Here is a 21,765-nt window from a genome sequence, read left to right as displayed (position 1 = left end):
GGTGTAACTGAGTCAGATTTGTAAGCCTCCTTGCTCGCACAGGCTTTTTCAGTTCTAACCACAAATGTTCTATAGGATTGAGGTCAGAGCTTTGTGATGGCCACTCCAATACCTTGACTTTGTTGTCCTTAAGCCCCATTTGTTGTCCTTAAGACCCATTTGCGACCAAGCTTTAACGTCCTGACTGATGTCTTGAGATGTTGCTTCAATATATCCACATAATTTTCCTTCCTCATGATGCCATCTATTTTGTGAAGTGCACCAGTCCCTCCTGCAGCAAAGCACCCCCACAGCATGATGCTGCCACCCCCGTGCTTCACGGTTGGGATGGTGTTCTTCGGCTTGCAAGCTGCCCCTTTTTCCTCCAAACATAACGATGGTCATTATGGCCAAACAGTTATATTTTTGTTTAATCAGACCAGAGGACATTTCTCCAAAAAGTACAATCTTTGTCCCCATGTGCAGCTGCTAACTGTTGTCTGGCAAAACAAAAAAACAATTGTAAAGTGGTTATCCCACTGGCTATAGGGTGAATGCACCAATTTGTAAGTCGCTCTGGATAAGAGCGTCTGCTAAATGACGTAAATGTAAATGTAATGGCTGCCATCATAAAGAATGTAGCTGCTGTTAGCTTAGCTGACACATCTCTTTTCTAAACAATATTACATTTCTCCCTTGTGCTCACCAGAGATGTGGTACATTGTAAAGAAGTCTAGCTGTTAGCTGTTATGTTTAGTTTTTTGTAAGCGCAACCTATTATTTAGACTGATTTATGGAATGAGTTTAGCTGTGGATGTGTTCCGTGTGATGTTTGGATGATGAAGTTCACATTTATCTTCTACAATAAAAGGTCAAATTGAGGAATAAAGTTGTGAAGACCTTTATTTCCCATCACTACAAAACATTGTTTAGATGCTTTTCAGCCAACAATGCTGTTTAGACGTGTTTGTTGCATCTATGTTCTGTTGCTACTGTTCTAATCACATACATTATTTGCGATGGTATACTGCAGGGACCACTCAACAATGATCACAAATATGTGATCGTACGCGTCAAAGGGTTAAGCCCAAATCAAATGGAAGACGTGTGTCAACAGCGAATATTTGACTGCGTCAATTCACACTAGGCGCCCAACTACTGCACACTTTGATCTATTGTTTAAATCATTGTTTACAAATATTTAGACACCCCTGCTGAGAATTTGAAGTGAATACTTCATCATGGGTGAGAGAGTTAAAATCATGGCTTGATGATTATCTAGCTTTCCTACAATTATCTTTCAAAACAGAGCATATATTTGTTAGCTAGTTGACCAAGACATCTACCAACTTCAGGAATCCCATCGAGTCCAAATATACTGTAAGTTTGCAGTCACTTTGAGGTAAATAGTGAATTTGCATAGCTTTCATTTGTTGCCACAGTGAACTGAAACCAAGGTTTTTAGATGCCAATAAAACATTTTATTTAAGAAGAAATGGAGAGCAGTCTCATCTACAGAATGCAGAAATAGAATGTGCACGCTCACTCAGAAATAATTAGTCCACAAATAGATTGTAATCGTTTTTTTGTTGTTGGTTAAACGTGACTCTGTAAACTGATAGTGATAGCCAGCTAGCTAGCTAGAGTGGGCAAGTTAGCTGGTCCTGCTGTTGGTCGTAAGTGCTGACGTATCACCATGCAGGCTATGTTTTCTACTGATAGAGCAGAATCTACCAAAATAGAGCAAAATCCTCAGGGGCTGGAGTGGTGTCACACTTTTCCCCAATCCCTAGCAAACACAGCTGATTAACCTTTTGATGCATACAATCAAACAGGTGTGATCATTCTACAGTGATCCCTGCAGCAGTGTGATTAGAACACTTCATAAGAACATCTAGTTACAATTGACATAACAGTCAGCATTTGAGCTGGCCACACTGTTTTTTTCACAGAAACATTTTGCACAAACACAGTCTTTACAACTGTATGTCCTCAATGTGAGCAGTATATTTTTGGATGCAGATGTTCAGACATTCACAGAAGAAGCAACAGCATAAAACAATTATCATCCAACTCGGAAAAGGTAGGTTGTGTTGGTCCTAGCACTGACTGAGGAAAGACTGAGCAACACAAGCGGTCATATTTAGCTAACTCTTGGCTGAAAGAAACCATAATATGAATTAGATAATAGCAATTAGTATTTACAATTGATCACATCACGGGTGAGTTAAATTGAGTAAAACACTTTCTAAAAGTCCAAAGTAATCCGACAGTGGCTAGAGTTTGTTCGCGCAACCATATTTGTTTTTACGCGTCAACCAATGGTAAGACAAGGTGACAAGATGAGTTGGGTCTGTTTGCAGTATGCATGTTGAAGGGAGTGTGTGTCGTCTGGGGAGTTTCATAGGACAAGATAAGTAACTCCCATCTTTCACTTCCCATCATTCACTTCGGGACGTTTACCCAAAAGACATCCCTTCACCTTGTCTTGTTTTGTTATAACATCTTTGGTCTGACAGATGTTTACCTGACACCCAGAATGCATTAAAATGATGACAATGGCAAAAAACATGGTTGCGCACATAGCCGGAAATTAGTTTATCATTAGCTCATCAAAATCAGTACAACCTTCAAATAAGTATTTTACACATGCGTCCTTTAAAATGTACGCAAGAATCGGAATGCATGATTTGTCACAAGTACTTGAAAACGTGAATAAAACAGTGAATAAAGAAATAATAACCACACAAACAATTTTCTGATAGAGATTTACTGATACATGTCCTCTGCCGAGTCCCCAAAAACCGAATGTTCCGGTTTTCAGGGGAAATGAAAAGAGAACCTGTGATGCGACTTCCGCCTTTGGACGTTAACAAGGTGACACTCCATTTGAACTCCTCCTCCACATTTACTGGATTGGTTGAACAGTGCAGAAGAGAACCTCCCCCAACAGTTGTTTTTCTTCTCGACAAGACCAGTATGTAGGGGATCTAGTTCAGGCCTTTCTTTTACGCCTGCTATGTTAGATTAATTGATAAGTGGTGGTGCAGACAGCCAATCACGTCACCCCTGACACTCACTCGGGGCCATACAGTGTTGTATGTAGCTAGTGGGCTAAGATGTAGCATTAGCAATGTCTTTCAAACAGAGACAACTCACAAATGTGTAAATTCGGACAATGAGTGAGTATGAAAGTGAGGAATCAGATTCTGACAGTGAGGAACTGCCCCCAACCTTTTGGCCATTGAGAACCCTGAATCTGAGGACCGCTCGCCCACCGACAAAGTCCCAGGTTCCTTTTGAAGATGATGGTGATGAAGCGTGTACATGAGGTCTGCGGTAGCTGGAAGGCTGCCAGTCATTTAACCCCACCTCGCCCTGCTGTTGGCTTTGATGAGTCCCAGTCTGGAGCGCAAAGCCGCTTGCCATCTCCCTCTGAGGCGGAGTGCTTCAAGCTGTTTCTGATAGAGGAGCTGGTGGGAGACATAGTGGAGGAGACCAATCGTTATGCTTTGGAGCTACAGGAGAAGAGCAAGCCACAGGGAAGGTGGACCACCTGAAGGGAGAGAGAAAGATCAAATCAGACCGTGTGCTTGACTATAATCGCAAAATGGAGTCAGTGGATAAGGCAGACATGATAAACAGCTTTGTGGCATGTACCACCAAGTGGTAATATATTTTTCCATCTGATTGACACTACTGTCCTCAATGGCCACATAGTTCATTGCCAGCTAACAAGTGAGATGGTTACGGAACTAGGTTTTAAAAATGTACATTTTATTCTAAAATTCTCATCAATCTACACACAATACCCCATAATGACAAAATGTACATTTTTGCAAATTAATTCAAAATAAAAAACAGATACCTTATTTACATAAGTATACACACTCTTTGCTATGAGACTTGAAATTGAGCTCAGGTGCATCCTGGTTCAATTGATCATCCTTGAGATGTTTCTACAACTTGACTGGAGTCCACCTGTGGTAAATTCAATTGATTGGACATGATTTGGAAAGGCACACAGCTGTCTATATACGGTCCCACTGTTGACAGTGCATGTCAGAGCAAAAACCAAGCCATGAGGTCGAAGGAATTGTCTGTAGAGCTCTGAGAAAGGATTGTGTCGAGGCACAGATGTAGGGAAGGGTACCAAAAAATGTCTGAAGCATTGAAGGTCCCCAAGAACACAGTGGCCTCCATCATTCTTAAATGGAAGAAGTTTCGAACAACCAAGACTCTTCCTAAAGCTGGACGCCCGGCCAAACTGAGCAATCGGGGGAGAAGGGCCTTGGCCAGGGAGGTGACCAAGAACCCGATGGTCACTTTGACAGAGCTCTAGAGTTCCTCTGTGGAGATGGGAGAACCTTCCAGAAGGACAACCATCTCTGCAGCACTCCACCAATCAGGCCTTTATGGTAGAGTGGCCAGACGGAAGCCACTCCTCAGTAAAAGGCACATGACAGAACGCTTGGAGTTTGCCAAAAGGCACCTAAAGACTCTCAGACCATGAGAAACAAGATTCTCTGGTCTGATGAAACCAAGATTTTAATATTTGGCCTGAATGCCAAGCGCCACGTCTGGAGGAAACCTGGCACTATCCCTACAGTGAAGTATGGTGGTAGCAGTATCATGCTGTGGGGATGTTTTTCAGCAGCAGGGACTGGGTGACTAGTCAGGATCGAGGCAAAGATTTACGGAGAAAAGTACAGAGAGATCCTTGATGAAAATATGTTCCAGAGCACTCAGGACCTCAGACTGGGGCGAAGGTTCACCTTCCAACAGGACAACGACCCTAAGCACACAGCCAAGACAACGCAGGAGTGGCTTCGGGACAAGTCTCAATGTCCCTGAGTGGCCCAGCCAGAGCCCGGACTGGAACCCGATCTAACGTCTCTGGAGAGACCTGAAAATAGCTGTGCAACAATGCTCCCCATCCAACCTGACAGAGCTTGAGAGGATCTGTAGAGAATAATGGGAGAAACTCCCCAAATACAGGTGTGCCAAGGTTGTAGCGTCATACCCAAGAAGAGTCGATACTGTAATCGCTACCAAAGGTGCTTCAACAAAGTACTGAGACAAGGGTCTGAATACTTATGTAAATGTATATTTCAGTTTTCTATTTTTAATAAATGAGCAAACATTTCTAAAAACCTGTTTTTGCTTTGTCATTATGGGGTATTGTGTGTAGATTGATGATGAAAAAAACAATTTAATCAATTGTAGAATAAGGCTGTAATGTAACAAAATGTGGAAAAAGTCAAGGGGTCTGAATTATTTTTGAAGGTACTGTATACAGCGATTACTGACTGACTGACTTGACAGGCGACCTGCCTTGATACTATGACTTTAGGGGTGGGGGTGGGAATGCAGTTTTTGTAAGAATATTGAAATATGGGTTATGCATATGTAATTATCATTGTAATTGTACGTTCAAACAGTATGTTGCTAGAATACAAAAGCTGGCATCAATCTTCGGGAAGAAAGATGTCAGCAACTCCAGTTCCAGTTACGATGTTGGCAAATTACTGCGCCTTCAGAAAGTATTCACACCCCTTGACTTTTTCCATGTTTTGTTGTGTTACAAAGTCAGATCAAAATGTATTTATATGTCATTTTTTGTCAACGATCTACACACACAACCGATTGGCAAACGTACTGCAAATTGATAAATCATGTGACTAAACTGAATAAAAAGAAGAAGAAACTACACTATGAAACAGACAAAGAATGATAGTAAAAAGCTTTGGAGCACCTTAAATGAAATTTTGGGCAAATAGGCAAACTCCGCTCCATCATTCATTGAATCAGATGGCTCATTCATCACAAAACCCACTGATATTGCCGACTACTTTAATAATTTTTTCATTGGCAAGATTAGCAAATTTAGGAATGATATGCCAGCAAAAAAACGCTGACACTACACATCCAAGTATATCTGACCAAATTATGAAAGACAAGCATTGTCATTTTGAATTCCGTAAAGTAAGTGTGGAAGAGGTAAAAAAAAGTATTGTTGTCTATCAACAATGACAAGTCACTGGGGTCTGACAACTTAGATCGAAAATTACTGAGGATAATAGCGGAGGACATTCAACAAGCACAGCACTTACACAAATGACTGATGATTGGCTGAGAGAAATTGATGATAAAAAGATTGTGGGGGCTGTTTTGTTAGACTTCAGTGCGGCTTTTGACATTATCGATCATAGTCTGTTGATGGAAAAACAAATGTGTTATGGCTTTACACCCCCTGCTGTATTGTGGATAAAGAGTTACCTGTCTAACAGAACACAGAAGGTGTTCTTTAATGGAAGCCTCTCCACAGCAACTGAAATGACAGCAACACTTAACAAAGAGCTGCAGTTAGTTTCAGAATGGGTGGCAAGGAATAAGTTAGTCCTAAATATTTCCAAAACTAAAAGCACTGTATTTGGGACAAATCATTTACTAAACCCTAAACCTCAACTAAATCTTGTAATGAATAATGTGGAAATTGAGCAAGTTGAGTAGACTAAATTGCTTGGAGTAATCCTGGATTGTAAACAGTCATGGTCAAAACATATTGATACAACACTAGCTAGGATGGGGAGAAGTCAACAAGGCAGGTCCTACACGCCCTAGTTTTGTCGCACCTGGACTACTGTTCAGTCGTGTGGTCAGGTGCCACAAAGAGGGACTTAGTAAAATTGCAATTGGCTCAGAACAGGGCAGCACGGCTGGCCCTTGGATGTACAGAGAGCTAACATTAATAATATGCATGTCAATCTCTCCTGGCTCAAAGTGGAGAGATTGACTTCATCACTACTTGTATTTGTGAGAGATATTGACATGTTGAATGAACCGAGCTGTCTGTTTGAACTACTGGCACACAGCTCGGACACCCATGCATACCACACAAGACATGCCACCAGAGGTCTCTTCACAGTCCCCAAGTCAAGAACAGACTATGGGAGGCGCACAGTACTACATAGAGCCATGACTACATGGAACTCTATTCCACATCAAGTAACTCATGCCAGCAGTAAAAATTACATTTAAAAGACTGATAAAAATACACCTTATGGAACAGTGAGGACTGTGATGCAACACAAACATAGACACATGCATACAAACACACAATAACATACACACATGTACACATGGATTTTGTGTTATAGATATGTGGTAGTAGAGTAACGACCTGAGGGCACACACTTAATATGTTGTGAAATCTGTTATGAATGTATTGTAATGGTTTTAAAATGTATAACTGCCTTAATTTTACTGGACCTCAGCCACCACCATTCTTGAAAATATGAAGAGTGGTACTCAGTGATGTGTGTTAGATTTGCCCCAAACATAACGCTTTGTATTCAGGACAAAGTTAATTTCTTTGTCACATTTTTTGCAGTTTTAATTTAGTACCTCATTGCAAACAGGATGCATGTTTGGGAATATTTTATTCTGTACAAGCTTCCTTTTCACTCCGTCAATTAGGTTAGTATTGTGGAGTAACTATTTGCAACACGGCACTTAAGTAATACTGCAAATAATGTGGCAAAGCAATTAACTTTTTGTCCTGAATACAAAGTGTTATGTTTGGGGAAAATTCCAATACAACACGTTACTGAATACCACTCTCCATATTTTCAAGCATAGTGATGGCTGCATCATGTTATGGGTATGCTTGTAATAGTGAAGGACTAGGGAGTTCATCAGGATAAAAAATAAACGGAATGGAGCTAAGCACAGGCAAAATCCTAGAGGAAAACCTGGTTCAGTCTGCTTTCCACCAGACACAGAGATGAATTCCCCTTTCAGCAGGACAATAACCTAATACACAAGGCCAATTCTACACTGGAGTTTCTTACCAAGAAGACAGTGAATGTTCCTAAGTGGCCGAGTTACAGTTTTGACTTAAATCTACTTAAAAATTATCAACAAACAATTTGACAGTGTTTGAAAATGTCTCAAAATAATAATGGGCAAATGTTGCACAATCCAGGTATGGAAAGCTCAAAGAGACTTACCTAGAAAGACTCACAGCTGTAATCGCTTCCAAAGGTGCTTCTACAATGGTATTGAGATAAATGAGATATTTCAGTATTTAATTTTCTAGAAATTTGCAAACATTTCTAAAAACATGTTTTCACTTTGTCATTATGGGGTATTGTGTGTAGATCAATTAAATCCATTGTGAACTCTGGCTGTAACACAAAAAAATGTGGAATGTCAAGGGATATGAATACTTTCGGAAGGCACTGTACCTCTCTCCATTTTCAATCATCATCATACGTAGTCATTTTAGCTTCTTGTAAGACAAGTGGCAAATCTAAAAATTGAGAAAAGTAACTGCCCAAGGCAACTGCCCTGAGGGATACCGCACTGTACATATTTGATGTTAGAGAAGCTTCCATTGACGAATACTCTCTGAGTTCTATTGGATAAGTAACTCTCCAACCATGTGATGGCAGGTAATGTAAACCATAACAAGTGTTTTTTCAATAAGAGATTATGATCAATGACATCAAAGGCTGCACTGAATTCTAACAATACAGCGCCAACTATCGTCTTATTATCCATTTCCTTTAGCAGAGTCGAGTGCCCTTCCCTATACTCATGCTGAATGTCTTTTTGGCAGAAATGCCTTCTGGAACATGTGAACTTTAATGTGCCTTAATAACAAACTTGTATGCCATATGTAAATACAAATGAAATGGTTAAATTACGAGCCTAGTTGGTTTAGCCATGGAAAAAGACAGGAACCTTCCCGCTAACCATGATTGGCTGAGATAATGGATGGGCTGGACATGCCGAGAGATGAGTTGCCATGTAGCACGCTTCTGTCTATAAAATGAGCTGGTCAGTATGTGTAGGTAATCCTTTCTAACGCGTTTTTTTTTTTTTTAAAGACATCACGTAGTAGAACTGCAAAAGTGTTGCTCTCCACTTTCTGGAGGACCAAGTTTTGAAATCAGTGGGAATGCCCGGTGGAATTAGAGTATGATAGCTAAGGAGATGGAGAAAATTCTGGCGTTTGATTGCAAATATGCAGAGGGAGTCGAAAAGAGAACACACAGAAAGCTGTTGTATAAAACATCTGTCTCGGGGTTACATCTTCAAACTAAGGGCAACCATGACAGAAAGGGAGAAGTGTCCATCCATGTATACAAGTAAGATAGTCTAGCTAGCTACATTTTCAGATATTATACATATCTAATTTTGTCAGAAATATGTTTTCATTGCAAGTTAAAGCATACTGTTAGCTAGCTAGCTAATGTTAGCTGGCTTGCTCGCTAGCTAATGTTACTTGTATGATCTGTGTAGTAATGTTATTCATATCTCAGAGCCATTTTCATTACTAGTTATAGCCTAATGTTAGCTAGCTAGCTAACATTAAACCTGGTTGGTTAGTTACCTGCAGATTCATGCAGGGTAGTAATGTTATGAGTTGGGATTATGGTTAATTGTTTAGCTAACTAACTAGCTACATGTCTAAACAAAAGACTCCACTATGCAAGTAACTATTTCACTACACCTTCTGTATCCTGTGCATGTGACAAATAAACTTTGATTTTATTCGATATAGTACATGTTTACCAGAGACGGTAATGTGAAGAACATGACCTGCACCAAAGTCAAATTAGGATATAACGCTAGGCCAATGAGACAGTGTCCAAGTTCTAAAATTCTTTGGTAGAATGCCCTGCTTTTATTTCAGCACATTCACAACCGTAAGCTATTTTCTGTAATTGGCTCACCATTAACTTGTAAATAATGATCTTGTTGAGAGTTTATTTTCCTGTAATAATGAAGACAAATGAGCTAAGGTGAAGACGTCAGCTACATGATATGGTCATTATTTGAACTGGCTAGCCAGATAACTTAACTTTAGCTAGCTAGCTAACAAGCTAGAAACGAACCAAAACATTGTTTAGAAAGTTGCTTTTAGTTGCCTGGTTTGCTAAATTGACATATACTAAATTCATTTTTAAACGGGTGGGTTTATTGGTGTTAAAATACACTATTTATGCTATGTTGGTCCACCAGGCTGCTGATGTCATGCAGCCTGTAGTTTTTGTGTTTATACTTTTTCATAACGACAATGACAAGTTTGATGTCTGACAACAATAGAATGTTCATGATGTCACTGCGACAACTGTCGATAGACGTAGTATAAACCAGCCTTTAGTCTTGAAATCTTTGGTTGTTTAGTACATGGCCTCACATGTGAATCCTTAAAGAGATGGGTGGGGCTTAGGCTTAAGAGGGTGTGAACGATGCTGAATGGGTGTAGACAAAAAATAGCTCTCCAGTAGGTTTACCAAAACATTCAAGGGCCATTTTCTCAAAAGTGAGGTTACAAGTTTAACAACTTTCAAAGCAGAATTACTTTCCCATTGTTCCTCAACTGTAGTGTAGGATATACCATTTTGTAGCTCAGAGTCGCTACTTTTATCCAATGTAAAAAACACCATTTAAAATTTAGCTACATAAGACCGAATCGAGCCGGTCGGTCACATTTGAAAGTGCCGTGATAATTGCTTTGAAACTGAACCTAAACTATACCAAAAATAATTCACACATATAACAGATTAACTAAATTAAGTAGTATAACGGCGGAGAATGGGTGAGTTGATGAGCGAAAGGAAGCAAATGATGCATAATTATGTAACCACCAATTGTGAATGAAGAACAGCAGTCCAAGCAGTGTTATCAGTCTACTCTGGCCTACTTGGTGTACACAGTGAGAGCGTGCATAGTATACAGAATCTGAGTGAAACGACTCAGATAGGTGGGGAAGAAATTAATCATGAAATCGCTGATGATTATTCTTCTGATTCTGAGCCTCAGCCTACACCTCCGAGGCCTATTGCGCAATAAAGAGAGATCAAATCAAATCACATTTTATTTGTCACATGCGCCGAATACAACAAGTGTAGACCTAACAGTGAAATGCTTACTTACAAGCCCTTAACCAACAATGCAGTTTCAAGAAAAATAAGTGTTAAGAAAGTATTTACTCAAATAAACTGAAGTAAGAAATATACACTACCGTTCAAAAGTTTGGGGTCACTTAGAAATGTCCTTGTTTTCGAAAGAAAAGCAATTTTTTTGTCCATTAAAATAACATCAAATTGATCAGAAATACAGCGTAGACATTGTTAATGTTGTAAATGGCTGTTGTAGCTGGAAACAGCTGATTTTTTATGGAATATCTACATAGGCGTACAGAGGCCCATTATCAGCAGCCATCAGTCCTGTGTTCCAATGGCACGTTGTGTTTGCTAATCCAAGTTTATCATTTTAAAAGGCTAATTGATCATTAGAAAACCCTTTTGCAATTGTGTTAGCACAGCTGGAAACTGTTGTGCTGATTAAAGAAGCAATAAAACTGGCCTTCTTGAGACTAGTTGAGTATCTGGAGCATCAGCAATTGTGGGTTCAATCACAGGCTCAAAATGGTCAGAAATAAAGAACTTTCTTCTGAAACTCGTCAGTCTATTCTTGTTCTGAGAAATGAAGGCTATTCCATGCGAGAAATTGCCAAGAAACTGAAGATCTCGTACAACGCTGTGTACTACTCCCTAAACACAACAGCGCAAACTGGCTCTAACCAGAATAGAAAGAGGAGTGGGAGACCCCGGTGCACAACTGAGCAAGAGGACAAACATATTGAGTGTCTAGCTTGAGAAACAGGTGCCTCACAGGTCCTCAACTGGCAGCTTCATTAAATAGTACCCGCAAAACACCAGTCTCTACGTCAACAGTGAAGAGGCGACTCCGGGATGCTGCCCATCTTAATCTTTTCTTTTTATTGGCCAGTCTGAGATATGGCTTTTTCTTTGCAACTCTGCCTAGAAGGTCAGCATACCGGAGTCGCCTCTTCACTGTTGACGTTGAGAGTGGTGTTTCACTTATAATTCACTGTATCACAATTCCAGTGGGTCAGATGTTTACATACACTAAGTTGACTGTGCCTTGAAACAGCTTGGAAAATCCCAGAAAATGATGTCATGGCTTTAGAAGCTTCTGATAGGCTAATTGACATAATTTGAGTCAATTGGAGGTGTACCTGTAGATGTATTTCAAGGCCTACCTTCAGACTCAATGCCTCTTTGCTTGACATCATGGGAAAATCAAAAGAAATCAGCCAAGACCTCAGAAAAAAAATTGTAGACCTCCACAAGTCTGGATCATCCTTGGGAGCAATTTCCAAATGCCTGGAGGTACCACGTTCATCTGTACAAACAATAGTACGTAAGTATAAACACCATGGGACCACGCAGCCGTCATACCGCTCAGGAAGGAGATGCGTTCTGTCTCCTAGAGATGAACGTACTTTGGTGCAAAAAGTGCAAATCAATCCCAGAACAACAGCAAAGGACCTTGTGAAGATGCTGGAGGAAACAGGTACAAAAGTATCTATATCCACAATAAAATGAGTCCTATATCGACATAACCTGAAAGGCCGCTCAGCAAGGAAGAAGCCACTGCTCCAAAACCGCCATAAAAAAGCCAGACTACGGTTTGCAACTGCACATGGGGACAAAGATCGTACTGTTTGGAGAAATGTCCTCTGGTCTGATGAAACAGAACCAAAGGCACTTAACCCGTATTGCTCCTGTAAGTCGCTCTGGATAAGAGTGTCTGCTAAATGACTAAAATGTAAATGTTAAGACCACAAGTTACAGCAATAAAATGTCCCAGAAGTTATCCTTGAAATTATAAAATAGTACTCCTGAGTGGCGCAGTGGTCTAAGGCACTGCATCGCAGTGCTAACTGTGCCACTAGAGATCCCGGTTCGAATCCAGGCTCTGTCGCCGCCGGCCGCGACCGGGAGACTCATGGGCGGCGCACAATTGGCCCAGGGTAGGGGAGGGAATGGCCGGCAGGGATGTAGCTCAGTTGATAGAGCATGGCGTTTGCAACGCCAGGGTTGTGGGTTCGATTCCCACGGGGGGCCAGTATAAAAAATATATGTATTCACTAACTGTAAGTCGCTCTGGATAAGAGCGTCTGCTAAATGACTAAAATGTAAATGTAATAAAAAATGTCCCAGAAGTTATCCTTGAAAATATAAAAAATTTCCCAGAAGTTATCCTTGAAATTATAAACAATTTACCAGAAATGTCTCTTACCAGAGTAAGTTTGAAACAGAAAGTCATCATTATATTTAGTCTTAAGCTTTTAAACTGCAGTGTTTTTAATTCATTTGAAGTCTTAATTAGCCCAACTTCCCTGAGGCTCATAGCCCCAAGAGTCCTCCATCAATCAATTTAAAGATTGATTGATTGATAGAAGAATCCACCCAGAACCAATCAGATTTGCTCGCCCATGTGTTGCAATATCTATTTATTAACATGAGAAATGATTGGTTTGTTTCCAAGCCAGATGCCATAATAAAGATGTAATGATGTCATAGACTATCAGTGAACTTATTCCCCAATGCAGAGCTGAATGTATTTTCTAAAGGCTCGCGACAACTGCAGTGTTTTTTTTAACGTCTATGCTAAAGCTAGATAGCAATAGCTTCTAAACCACTGTAAACGTGTTTGTGTAAGTTGTGTAAGAAAAAATTAGTTTACGGATGCATCCCAAATGGCAACCTGTTACCTAAATAGTGCATTAATTTTTACCAGGCCCCATAGGGCTTTGGTCAAAAGTAGTGCACTATGCAGGATATAGGTAGTCATTTGGGACAAATCCTAACTGAATGTGATATCCCCTTACTGAGGTAGGATCCAGGGCTGCCTCTTCCATTCATCATCTAGACCTGTTGCTTTGTGAAGGCTTTCAAAGCCCTAGGTCCATTACAGTGACTTGGATCATGTACAGTGGGGTCCGAAATTATTGGCGCCCTGACTGTATAAAATCAGTGGTTCAAATACTGAGCTATATTGTATGCTCAAAGGAATTGGGGAAATTGTATTATTTTATACTAACACAATTGCTCATAGAAAAAGATTTTGGTGGTGGTCCTCTGTAGCTCAATTGGTAGAATCAATTGGTAGAGCATGGCGCTTGTAACGCCAAGGTAGTGGGTTCGATCCCTGGGACCACCCATACGTAAAAATGTATGCACACGACTGTAAGTCGCTTTGGATAAAAGCGTCTGCTAAAGGGCATATTATTATAATATTATAAACAAAAATAGAACTGTTTGGCCATTTGACCATCGTTATGGTTGGAGGAAAAAGGGGGGTTTGCAAGCCGAATAACACCATCCCAACCGTGAAGCACGGGGGTGGCAGCATCATGCTGTGGGGGTGCTTTGCTGCAGGATGGACTGGTACACTTCACAAAATAGATGGCATCATGAGGGAGGAAAGTTATGTGGATATATTGCTTGGTCGCAAATGGGTCTTCCAAATGGACAATGACCCCAAGCATACTTCCAAAGTTGTGGCAAAATTGCTTAAGGACAACAAAGTCAAGGTATTGGAGTGGCCATCACAAAGCCCTGACCTTAATCCTATAGTAAATGTGTGGGCAGAACTGAAAAAGTGTGTGCGAGCAAGGAGGCCTACAAACCTGACTCAGTTACACCAGCTCTGTCAGTTGGAATGGGCCAAAATTCACCCAACTTATTGTGGGAAGCTTGTGGAAGGCTACCCGAAACGTTTGACCCAACCTAAACAATTTAAAAGGCAATGCTACCAAATACTAATTGAGTGTATGTAAACTTCTGACCCACTGGGAATGTGATGAAAGAACTAAAAGCTGAAATAAATAATTCTCTCTACTATTATTCTGACATTTCACATTCTTAAAATGAAGTGGTGATCCTAACTGACCTAAAACAGAGAATTTTTACTAGGATTAAATGTCAGTAATTGTGAAAAACTGAGTTGAAATGTATTTGGCTAAGGTGTATGTAAACTTCTGACTTCAAATGTAGTCATATAAAGCGTGCATGTTCAAGATAGCGTGTAAAGATCGCAGGTCTGTGGAGATCTTCACAATTGCTATAATAATCTGTGCAGAAACTCGAACAGCATTAATCACTTGCACTATGTACTCTTAAAGGAATCTCAACTGTAATCCAGTTCATGCTATTAGATGAAGCACAGTGATAACATATTAAGTTGTTTTATACGTGCAAAATGTATTCCCATTTGAACTTTGTTGTGCTTTTAAAATGGTTGAAATAAATGTGATAACACATTTAGGTGACAACTAAAACAAAATGTGTTTTTCCATTGGAATTTGGTTGTGCTTTTAGATGGTTGAAAGCATAGTGTCTAGGTGTCTTACACTGTGAGCTAATTTTGTTTTTGCATGTGATGCAGTTAATTTGAGTAACAGAACATACTAGTGGACTTTAGTAAAGATGCTTTAGTGAAAAAGTGTTGGATCAAATCCAACTACGTGGACGATTTTAATCGGCTGATACAGAATTAGTTACTAGATATAATTATCTGCTCAGCTGGCCGTCCTCAGCGTCATGGCTAATTTGGGCAATTTGGCCTATGAGAAAAGCTAGCAGCTAGCCATAAACAAAAGTTCACAAGTATGGCCACACAGTGTTTTCAACTTACATATTTGACACGCATGATTACATTATGTACAGTGGGGGAAAAAAAAGTATTTAGTCAGCCACCAATTGTGCAAGTTCTCCCACTTAAAAAGATGAGAGAGGCCTGTAATTTTCATCATAGGTACACGTCAACTATGACAGACAAATTTAGATTTTTTTTCCCAGATAATCACATTGTAGGATTTTTTATGAATTTATTTGCAAATTATGGTGGAAAATAAGTATTTGGTCACCTACAAACAAGCAAGATTTCTGGCTCTCACAGACCTGTAACTTATTCTTTAAGAGGCTCCTCTGTCCTCCACTCGTTACCTGTATTAATGGCACCTGTTTGAACTTGTTATCAGTATAAAATACACCTGTCCACAACCTCAAACTGTCATGAGCCCTCTCACTCCACCGGGTTACCACCTTAATTTGTTTCCACTATCTTCCACTCTGCTCACCTCCCTCTCTCTACTCAGCCTAACTAGCTCCACCTGTCCCTGCTCTGCTCGGCTCTAATTACTCTGCCAGCTGCGCTGCATTACCCACTAACCTCTCCCAGTATTTTAGGCCCTGTCTTTCAGCTCTCCGGTGTCAGATCGTCTGCAAAGCTCACACCCGGAACCTGTTTGCTCGCGCTTCTGGCTCACCCTGGTTTTGTGACCCCGGACCTGCCTGTTTTTTGGATACTCTTCTGCCTCAGGAGATCCAGACCTGCTTCTGCCATTACGACTCCTGACTACTCTTCAATCCCGGTAACTCTGACCAGCCTTCTGCCTTGCTACTACGTATTTTGGATTTCCCTTGAACTGTACTGCTGCCTGGTTTCATTCCGCCCTGTTGTGTCTGTGTCTCCCCCCCCCCAGGACTTCTGGACCACCCACCACCGGCTTCATAGGACGCATCGCTGCCACTGGGGGGCACAGACCCAGCGCATTGGACGGGATCCCTGTTACCCCTGGAGCCTTCATTCACTCCCTACTTCCCTTTTCCCTTAAGTTTAATAAACTTTCTGGTGTGACGCAATTGTGGTCCTCTGGTCGTCTGTCTGAACCGTGACACAAACAGTCACACTCCAAACTCCACTATGGCCAAGACTAAAGAGCTGTCAAAGGACACCAGAAACAAAATTGTAGACCTGCACCAGGCTGGGAAGACTGAATCTGCAATAGGTAAGCAGCTTGGTTTGAAGAAATCAACTGTGGGAGCAATTATTAGGAAATGGAAGACATACAAGACCAGTGATAATCTCCCTCGATCTGGGGCTACACGCAAGATCTCACCCTGTGGGGTCAAAATGATCACAAGAACGGTGAGCAAAAATCCCAGAACCACACGGGGGGACCTAGTGAATGACCTGCAGAGAGCTGGGACCAAAGTAACAAAGCCTACCATCAGTAACACACTACGCCGCCAGGGACTCAAATCCTGCAGTGCGAGACGTGTCCCCCTGCTTAAGCCAGTACATGTCCAGGCCCGTCTGAAGTTTGCTAGAGTGCATTTGGATGATCCAGAAGAGGATTGGGAGAATGTCATATGGTCAGATGAAACCAAAATAGAACTTTTTGGTAAAAACTCAACTCGGTCGTGTTTGGAGGACAAAGAATGCTGAGTTGCATCCAAAGAACACCATACCTACTGTGAAGCATGGGGGTGGAAACATCATGCTTTGGGGCTGTTTTTCTGCAAAGGGACCAGGACGACTGATCCGTGTAAAGGAAATAATGAATGGGGCCATGTATCGTGAGATTTTGAGTGAAAACCTCCTTCCATCAGCAAGGGCATTGAAGATGAAACGTGGCTGGGTCTTTCAGCATGACAATGATCCCAAACACACCGCCCGGGCAACGAAGGAGTGGCTTCGTAAGAAGCATTTCAAGGTCCTGGAGTGGCCCAGCCAGTCTCCAGATCTCAACCCCATAGAAAATCTTTGGAGGGAGTTGAAAGTCCGTGTTGCCCAGCGACAGCCCCAAAACATCACTGCTCTAGAGGAGATCTGCATGGAGGAATGGGCCAAAATACCAGCAACAGTGTGTGAAAACCTAGTGAAGACTTACAGAAAACGTTTGACCTGTGTCATTGCCAACAAAGGGTATATAACAAAGTATTGAGAAACTTTTGTTATTGACCAAATACTTATTTTCCACCATCATTTGCAAATCAATTCATTAAAAATCCTACAATGTGATTTTTTGGATATTTTTTTCTCATTTTGTCTGTCATAGTTGACGTGTACCTATGATGAAAATTACAGGCCTCTCTCATCTTTTAAAGTGGGAGAACTTGCACAAGTGGTGGCTGACTAAATACATTTTTCCCCACTGTATATGGACACTCAATCACTATGGTACTTTTTATTGGTAAATTTACAAACATATATTATGATAAATAGATATGAATCTTGTATCTCATTATGGTAAGTGGTGAAATAAGTATAGCCAGTTCATACTTGTAATGGCTTAGCAGATAATAACACAAGAAGAACAATATTTACTTGGCTCAAAGAGAAGGAATTTAATATTTATTGTTTACTGGAGACTCATTCAACAATTGAAGTTGTGTGGAAAAAGGACTGAGGGGGTGGGGGGCAAATATACTTCTCCCATGGGCAAAGAAACTCAAAAGGGGTGATGATATTAATTACCAGTAATTTTGATCTGAATGACGCTCGTCGGATGTGGCAGGGCTTGAAAACTATTACAGACTACAAAGGGAAGCACAGCCGCGAGCTGCCCAGTGACACAAGCCTACCAGACGAGCTAAACCACTTCTATGCTCGCTTCGAGGCAAGCAACACTGAAGCATGCATGAGAGCACCAGCTGTTCCGGATGACTATGTGATCACGCTCTCCGTAGCCGATGTGAGTAAGACTTTTAAGCAGGTCAACATTCACAAGGCCGCAGGGCCAGACGGATTACCAGGACGTGTACTCCGAGCATGTGCTGACCAACTGGCAAGTGTCTTCACTGACATTTTCAACATGTCCCTGACTGAGTCTGTAATAGCAACATGTTTCAAGCAGACCACCATAGTCCCTGTGCCCAAGGACTCTAAGATAACCTGCCTAAATGACTACCGACCCGTAGCACTGACGTCTGTAGCCATGAAGTGCTTTGAAAGGCTGGTCATGGCTCATATCAACAGCATTATCCCAGAAACCCTAGACCCACTCCAATTTGCATACCGCCCCAACAGATCCACAGATGATGCAATCTCTATTGCACTCCACACTGCCCTTTCCCACCTGGACAAGAGGAACACCTACGTGAGAATGCTATTCATTGACTACAGCTCAGCATTCAAAACCATAGTGCCCTCAAAGCTCATCACTAAGCTAAGGATCCTGGGACTAAACACCTCCCTCTGCAACTGGATCCTGGACTTCCTGACGGGCCGCCCCCAGGTGGTAAAGGTAGGTAACAACACATCTGCCACACTGATCCTCAACACGGGGGCCCCTCAGGGGTGCGTGCTCAGTCCCCTCCTGTACTCTCTGTTCACCCATGACTGCATTGCCAGGCACAACTCCAACACCATCATTAAGTTTGCCGATGACACAACAGTGGTAGGCCTGATCACCGACAACGATGAGACAGCCTATAGGGAGGAGGTCAGAGACCTGGCCGTGTGGTGCCAGGACAACAACCTCTCCCTCAACGTGACCAAGACAAAGGAGATGATTGTGGACTACAGGAAAAAAAGAGGACTGAGCACGCCCCCATTCTCATCGACGGGGCTGTAGTGGAACAGGTTGAGAGCTTCAAGTTCCTTGGTGTCCACATCACCAACGAACTATCATGGTCCAAACACACCAAGACAGTCGTGAAGAGGGCACGACAAAGCCTATTCCCCCTCAGGAGACTGAAAAGATTTGGCATGGGTCCTCAGATCCTCAAAAAATTCTACAGCTGCACCATCGAGAGCATCCTGACTGGTTGCATCACGCCTGGTATGGCAACTGCTTGGCCTCCGACCGCAAGGCACTACAGAGGGTAGTGCGTACGGCCCAGTACATCACTGGGGCCAAGCTTCCTGCCATCCAGGACCTCTATACCAGGCGGTGTCAGAGGAAGGCCCTCAACATTGTCAAAGACTCCAGCCACCCTAGTCATAGACTGTTCTCTCTGCTACCGCACGGCAAGCGGTACCGGAGTGCCAAGTCTAGGTCCAAAAGACTTCTCAACAGCTTCTACCCCCCAAGCCATAAGACTCCTGAACAGCTAATCATGGCTACCCAGACTATTTGCACTGCCCCCCACCCCATCCTTTTTACGCTGCTGCTACTCTGTTAATTATTTATGCATAGTCACTTTAACTCTACCCACATGTACATATTACCTCAACTACCTCAACTAGCCGGTGCCCCCGCACATTGACTCTGCAACGGTACCCCCCTGTATATATATAGCCTCCCTACTGTTATTTTATTTTACTTCTGCTCTTTTTTTTCTCAACACTTTTTTTGTTGTTGTTTTATTTTTACTTTTTTTGTAAAACAATAAATGCACTGTTGGTTAAGGGCTGTAAGTAAGCATTTCACTGTAATGTCTGCACCTGTTGTATTCGGCGCATGTGACCAATAAAATTTGATTTGATTTGATTTGCAAACAGATCTGCAAGGTAGATGGATGATTTTAAATATGTTATTGGACCATAAACAAATATGGCTCATTAACCTTTACGGACCAAATAATGATGATCCACACTTCTTTGACAATATATATACAGTAGGGAGAACAAGTATTTGATACACTGCCAAATTTGCAGGTTTTCCTACTTACAAAGCATGAAGAGGTCTGTAATTTTTATCATAGGAACACTTCAACTGTGAGAGACGGAATCTAAAAAGAAAATCCAGAAAATCACATTGTATGATTTTTAAGTAAACAATTTGCATTTTATTGCATGACATAAGTATTTGATACATCAGAAAAGCAGAACTTAATATTTGGTACAGAAACCTTTGTTTGCAATTACAGAGATCATACGTTTCCTGTAGGTCTTGACCAGGTTTGCACACACTGCAGCAGGGATTTTGGCCCACTCCTCCATACAGACCTTCTCCAGATCCTTCAGGTTTTGGGGCTGTCACTGGGCAATACGGACTTTCAGCTCCCTCCAAAGATTTTCTATTGGGTTCAGGTCTGGAGACTGGCTAGGCCACTCCAGGACCTTGAGATGCTTCTTACGGAGCCACTCCTTAGTTGCCCTGGCTGTGTGTTTCGGGTCGTTGTTATGCTGGAAGACCCAGCCACGACCCATCTTCAATGCTCTTACTGAGGGAAGGAGGTTGATGGCCAAGATCTCGCGATACATGGCCTCATCATCCTCCCCTCAATACGGTGCAGTCGTCCTGTCCCCTTTGCAGAAAAGCATCCCCAAAGAATGATGTTTCCACCTCCATGCTTCACGGTTGGGATGGTGTTCTTGGGGTTGTACTCATCTTCTTCTTCCTCCAAACACGGCAATGGAGTTTAGACCAAAAAGCTATATTTTTGTCTCATCAGACCACATGACCTTCTCCCATTCCTTCTCTGGATCATCCAGATGGTCATTGGCAAACTTCAGACGGGCCTGGACATGCGTTGGTTTGAGCAGGGGGACCTTGCGTGCGCTGCAGGATTTTAATCCATGATGGCGTAGTGTGTTACTTTGTTAAGTCTAATGACACTGCTGGTCCTACTCACACTGCCCTACCCTATGCTTTGACTTCTTTCTCCCCTCTCTCTCCAGATAAAATCCTGCGACTTGTGACTGCAGGCCGCCCAACAACCTGCCCGCTTGACCCCATCCCCTCCTCTCTTCTCCAGACCATCTCCGGTGACCTTCTCCCCTACCTCACCTCGCTGATCAACTCATCCTTGACCGCTGGCCATGTCCCTTCCGTCTTCAAGAGAGCGAGAGTTGCTCCCCTTCTCAAAAAAACCAACACTCGATCCCACTGATGTCAACAACTACAGACCAGTATCCCTTCTTTCTTTTCTTTCCAAAACTATTGAGCGTGCCGTCTTTAGCCAACTCTCTTGCTATCTCTCTCAGAATGACCTTCTTGATCCAAACCAGTCAGGTTTCAGGACTCGTCATTCAACTGAGACTGCTCTTCTCTGTGTCACGGAGGCTCTCCGCACTGCTAAAGCTAACTCTCTCTCCTCTGCTCTTGTCCTTCTAGACCTGTCTGCTGCCTTTGATACTGTGAACCATCAGATCCTCCTCTCCACCCTCTCCGAGCTGGGCATCTCCGGCGCGGCTCACTCCTGGATTGCGTCCTACCTGACC

At 42.0% G+C, this 21,765-nt stretch overlaps 1 long non-coding RNA gene across 1 annotated transcript in view; it reads right to left on the bottom strand.

Annotated features, from left to right (window-relative positions):
- Positions 1-1,454: 1,454 nt before the first annotated feature.
- The window catches only part of LOC121533788, a 43,512-nt gene continuing 23,201 nt past the window's right edge, over positions 1,455-21,765 (bottom strand). The window contains exon 3 of the long non-coding RNA XR_005994507.2: positions 1,455-3,535. This is a non-coding gene — a long non-coding RNA (uncharacterized LOC121533788). The remainder of the gene's footprint in view (positions 3,536-21,765) is intronic.

The sequence above is a fragment of the Coregonus clupeaformis genome, chromosome 18, assembly GCF_020615455.1.
Source record: "Coregonus clupeaformis isolate EN_2021a chromosome 18, ASM2061545v1, whole genome shotgun sequence".
NCBI lineage: Eukaryota > Metazoa > Chordata > Actinopteri > Salmoniformes > Salmonidae > Coregonus > Coregonus clupeaformis.
The sequence above is the reverse complement of the archived record's forward strand: the minus strand, read 5'-3'. Positions and strand labels throughout refer to the sequence as shown.